The sequence below is a fragment of the Chelonia mydas genome, chromosome 3 (assembly GCF_015237465.2).
Source record: "Chelonia mydas isolate rCheMyd1 chromosome 3, rCheMyd1.pri.v2, whole genome shotgun sequence".
In the NCBI taxonomy this organism is placed as follows: Eukaryota; Metazoa; Chordata; order Testudines; family Cheloniidae; genus Chelonia; species Chelonia mydas.
Window position 1 is genome coordinate 52,853,041 of NC_057851.1, and position 6,000 is coordinate 52,859,040.

Genomic DNA, 6,000 nt, shown 5'->3' on the forward strand with positions numbered 1-6,000 from the left:
GTAGCAACAGTTAATTGGAGGGACTGGTGGTTCCCCCTCCATTCTGAGTGAACATCTTTGTGGCTCACTTTTAGGATCCTCAAGTCCCTTCATTTTTTATGAACCCCATGGTGATCATAGACTGCCCCACTGTATGTCTACAATGCAAGGGGAGAGGGACCATAGCCCAGACTTCACTTTGAGCCCAAACATCTACACTGCAATTTTATAGCCCTGCAACCCGAGTCCCACGAGCCTGAGTCAGCTGACACAGGTCAGCCATGGGTTATTGCAGTGTAGACATACCCATTAGTTTTAGGTTGCAGCTGTGGCCATAGAAGTCTCTCTGGAAGAGTTCCCTAGGTCACCCAGTTTGCTGCCAAGCCTTAGGAATGTAGATAGTTTGTTTCAACACACCAAGTCTATGCCTTCCTGTCACACTGTCTGGTTCACGACCGTGGGTGCCAACCTCAGGGCAGATTGTCAACAAGCAGGGCAGAGACCCCAAATTGGTTGTATGTTCTATGGTTACATTTAATCATTAAAAAGGGTGACCTCCTAAAGCGTTATAACAGTCTTACCACTGAGTCATAGACAGTCCCCTTGGGCAATCTAGTCTATCTGTACACCAACCATCACAAAATATTCAGGTCTCTTGCAGTCCCAATAGACCAGTCATTTACCCCAGGTCAATCTGTACCTCAGATCTCACACCAAAGACCATGCTTGCAGCCAATCCTGTAATAAACTAACTAAAGATTTACTAACTAGGAAAAAGAAATGAGAGCATTATGATGACTGGCTAAGGCAAGCAAACATATACACAAATGAGTTACAGTCTATGGTTTTAAAAGGTGACAGAGTTGTAGTAATCTGTCAACTCTGAATGTGCTTTAGGGCTAACCAAAATTGAGCTTGGGGATCACTGCTTCTGTTTCATAGCTCCAGGCCTGTTAGAGTCCAAACAGCAAAAAAACAGAGAGAGATCCATAATTTTCATGTCAGCTGTTTTTATTTCCTTCTTCCAGAATTCAAGCTGATGGGATAAGTCCTTTTGCACGTAGCCTCTTCAGGAGTATGAAGGGGCAATTTAAAAAGTTTTTGTATTGTGATGTCCTACAATGGCCCATTTAATTTTGCTAGGCCTTCTTGATAGTTAGGAGACAATCCTTCCTGACAGGTTCACAGTTTCAGAGCAAACGTTTTTTTTACAGTTAAAAAGCAAAATATTATATATTACCTTATAGCATGTGATACAGTTATAGGTGAGATTAATGTATGCAGCAACATACAAGCATTTCATTAAGTCTAAACACTAAACACCTTGTTACAACTTCAGTACCCATCTTAAACATACTAATACACAGGTGAAATAGACTGGTGTCCAGCAATGAATTTGTCATTGCTCAGCTGTGGTTGAAAGCCTTGGTAAGAGCTGGCACCTGGTTTGCAAGCATCACAACTCCCAGCCAGACTTTTGAAGAGCTCTTCTCTGTCTCAGGTTTTAGCCAATGAATCACTTAGGGTATGCCTACACTGCAATGGAAGCCCAGAGCTAGTTGTACTTGAGTTAGCAGACCCTGGGTTTGTTAACCTTGGGCTTGAATGCCTACATATATGTATAACCCCAGTTAGGAATTTTTGAGCCCAGAATCCCAACCTGGGGTTCCAGCATGAACATGTATTATGTAGGCCTGAGTCTAACCAGCCATATCCCAGACTTCCTAGTGCCCTCCCAAAATGTGGCCACTCTTTGTGCATGGTACAATGTGACTGTGCACCAAATTTGACTGTCCAAAGGACAAAGAAAGTTGGGATGCTTATGATACATTCTCAGAGCACAAATCCAGCTGCAAAGCAATGGAGCTTGAATCCTGGGTCCAGGCTTGACTCAGAGTCAGACCCTCCTGGGTTCGAGCCATGGGTTAACACAATTTGTATGTAGATGGAAGCAGGGGTTAGGCTTGAGCCTGAGTTCCAACACTGGGCTTACATTACAGTGTAGACATACCCTTCGTCTGTCAAGCACTGAGAAAAGGAGAGTAGCTACATCCCTGAAGAAGGAGGCTAACCTCAAATCCTCCACCAGTGCTTCTCTCATGATTCACAGCTCCGCCAAAACAACAGTCTGCAGGGTCTCCTAATCAGTGGCTGTCTAGGGCTCATTACATTGACTGACACCTCTCCTGTCATGACACAGGACAAATAATAATACCTAACTTTTACATAGCATTTTACATCAGCAGAACTCAAAGCACTCCATAATCTTTAATGAATTGATCCTCCCAACACACCTCTGAGATAGGGAAGTGCTGTGACCCCTATTTTACAGATGGGGAACTGAGGCTGCCTCAGAGGTGCTAAGGGCCTTGTCCAAAGTCACACAGGAAGCCTGTGATAGAGCAGAAAATTGAATCCAGGTCTCCTATGTTCTAGGCTGGTGCCCTAATCACTGAACTCTCCTTCCTCTCAACAGGTTGCAACGCTTCCTTCTCACACTCACCAGCAATAGCTGCCTGCCCAGAGGAGACTGGGTAAGCCTGTGGGTCATCTTGTGGTTCCATCTTGTCTAGGAAAGGACTTACTGCCAGCTTGGGCAGTGCACCGAGGTTAATGAATCTCCGCAGTAGTTAATTCTGGAATAGTTGTACCCTGGGCCTGCTGCCATTCCTGTTGGGCTTGCTCTTCATTCCTAAACTGCAGCAGGGTTTGCTGCTGCTACAGTGGATGCAGTCGTTTCTGCTATTATACTATCCATTTTAGGACCTCTTCCATTTTCCCTCCTTGTGAAGAGGGAGATTTCAACCAAGCTCACACCACATGTAAGCAGTCCTGCTCCAAATCAAGTCTGAGGTCAAATTTACCCCTCTTTCTGGAGTTTGGCTTTATTGGCAACTCAGAAACAGATCACAAAACTCAGTCTAAGTTTTTCCCATCCATTTGCATCCCTAAATTCATAGATTTTTTTAAAGAAAGAAGCAACTATTTTCATCATCTAATCTGACCTACTACATAAAACAGCCCATACAATTTCACCCCGTAATTCCTGCGTCATACCCATAACTTCTGGTTGAGTAGGAGCATATCTTTGAGAAAGATTGCCGATCCTGCTGTAAAGATGTCAAGCAATGGAGAATCCACCATATCCCTATGTCTGTAGACCTTGCCACCCTGTGATGTATTGACATGTAAACATTTCATCAATCCCTTTTTATATTTGTATTATTTGGGGACAGTGTCAAGAAAGAAGGGAGGAATGGAGTTCAGTATTGGAATGCTAATGAAAGAAGCAAGTTTGAGCAGGAATCGTAAGGAGGAGAATGAGGTTGATGGCATATAGTCTCTGGGCAGATGTTCCAGACATGTTCCAGCAGCCAACAAGGCAGGGAGTCATTTCTGGGAGAAAGAATCCTAGGGAGCTACAAGACAAGCTTAAGTGAAAGAGTGTAGGGTCACGGTGAGGGCAGAAGGAGGCAAGCAGAGATGAGGTAAAGGCAGTTGCATAGCTGGGTACTGCAGTGCCAAAAGTGCACTGCAGAGTCTGAATCTGATGTGGAAGGAGAGGCAAGTGAGGAAGGTAATCTCTTCATAACATCCCTTTATATTTTTTTATAAGGTGTCCCTTGACCAGGATTAATAAAGCTAAAACTGTAAAGTCTCTTTACAGTTAAGGGTTTCACTCTGCACCAGCCTGAAGTGTCTGCTGCATTAGCCAAAATGGAAAAGCAATCATTCATAGCCCAAAGTAGCAGTAACTAACTCCGGCCACTTATGTAGTAGGTCACTTTTCAAAATGCTTCAGTTTAAGAAATAAAGGGGTAGTTATCATGGGCATTTTAAGGAGCCTATTGTCTGCATATCTGAGCAGTGGACACAATGGTGCAATATCACTTCTTAACAAAATGGTGCCACTTCTCTCCATTCCCCTAGATAAATGCCGTGTATTAATTTAAATGCCATCAAGAGTAATGGGGAGGGAGCCTGATTTGACCTTAATTCATAAGGGGAAGGAGATCATGCTACAGAATGATTTTGCTCTCATCACTATATCACAGAAACGTCTATATTGCAGTACATGGTATATAAGCCCCTATGGATAACTCCAGATTTATAAGTACTTTGAGTGGATGTTTTACCATGTTTAGGGAAGATAAACGTATCTTCATAAGACATAATTTCTCATTTGGGACCAATCTTGCCACCTTCAGTTGTTATTAATCAGACAAAACTCCCATTTATTGTCTCAGTGGAAATTTCCACTAAGTAGGGCTACAGAATTTGATTCTTGATAAGCAACTAATACAATTCTATAAATATTGTTTAGTCTTTTACCTTCTCTGCTTTTGTATAAGGTATGATTTTGAGAGAGGGGTGAGTAATGGAAGTTTTTTTAGTACACGGGGAACCAGGGGCAAGAATACAAGAATATACTAATGCAGCTAGAATAGATCTTGTATGACCGTTGCTACTTATTTATTACTGCTGGAAGAATGACGTAAAACATGAACAGTACAATGAATCGTAAATATGCTCCCACAATTCAGCTGGCAGATCAATACTGGTTATTTTTTTGAGTGTGAGGAGGTTTTCTGTGCCTGCACTTAGTTTGCCAATGCAAATGCACAGTTAGCATCACCAACCCTCTTTCTGCCCCACTCACTCTTCATTCCCCAATTTGTAAAATATATATTTTAAATGGAAACCTGGATGCTGGTGTTTTCTCCCCAATAGTTTAAACTCCCAGTGCCCAAATGTCTCTAGAATAACTGTGGAAGACTTTCCATCTATTTTATTTTATTTTTTGCTTCAGCCTGACCCCATGGTAAGAGTGCCAAATAAAGAACTCAACTGCATTGTTAAACTCAGCAAAATTACAAGCCTTACAAACAATAAATAATTGAATACCTTTCCTATATGGAACAGAATTGAAATATCCAGTTCATAGAAATAAGTTGTTTCTGGTTTTCCACCCTTCACCAAGAGGCAAAGATATTGACATGTAGATTCAGACACACACAAAGCAGGCAAACTCATTTTCTAAATATATTACTGAATTACAGGCCATCCACATTTCTATAGGCTTACTGAGTCATTTTGTTAAAACAGCGAGAGAAGCTCAGATTGCATCCTTTAAAAAACAAGGACAACACTTTAATGGCAGAAAAGACTTATTATTTGCTGATCATTAATTGGAAACTCAGAGGTACATATCCTGATTCGTAGACCCTGACCTGGAAAGGAATAAGAGAAATATTGCTTTCTTGCTCATACCAAATACCGAGAATAACCTCTGAAAATTTTATCTTGTCATCTAATCTTGACTCCATTGAAATAACTTCAATTTGTTTACTGCAGAATGAGAACATATTCTTCCATGCATACTAGACCTATTCAGGACTCTTAGGAAGATTTTCAGATGTTGTATAATTGAACAAATATTATGCTAAACTGTACTTAAATCTACACTGAAAAGGGACTGGTAGCTGAATCTGCTTTTTAAAATAACAATTAAAACAGTTTGTGCAGTACTTGTATTCAGATGATATGACTATAGTATCTCTTTCCATGAACCATACAAACAGAGCAGAGGAATATTGTCATAATACAGTTTAGTGCTCAGCTGTTTTCTCAGTTATAATGTCATAGATTATTTAATACAGAAAATGATTTCACTCTGATGTGTTTTTTCCATCATATTAAAATAAATACCAGGAGCTAGGGAAATTTCTCATTCACCCTCTCACAACCCAAGTTAATGGCCAGCTAGTAACCTGAAAATCACCAAAGTGTAAAGAAAATATATAGAGTACACTGTGCTTCCAGACTATACTTGATGGAAGAAGATTCAGCACCATGCAACGTTGAAAGGCTGAGAGGCCTGCTAAAAGCACATGTTAAAACTGAACAATAAAGACTGGCAGCTTAAGTCATGCTTAAATGACTGTCTAGAGGAGTTTGAGGCAATGCTAAATGCTCAGACCGTCATTAACTGCAAGAATCTACCTGTCCTGGAGATCGTAA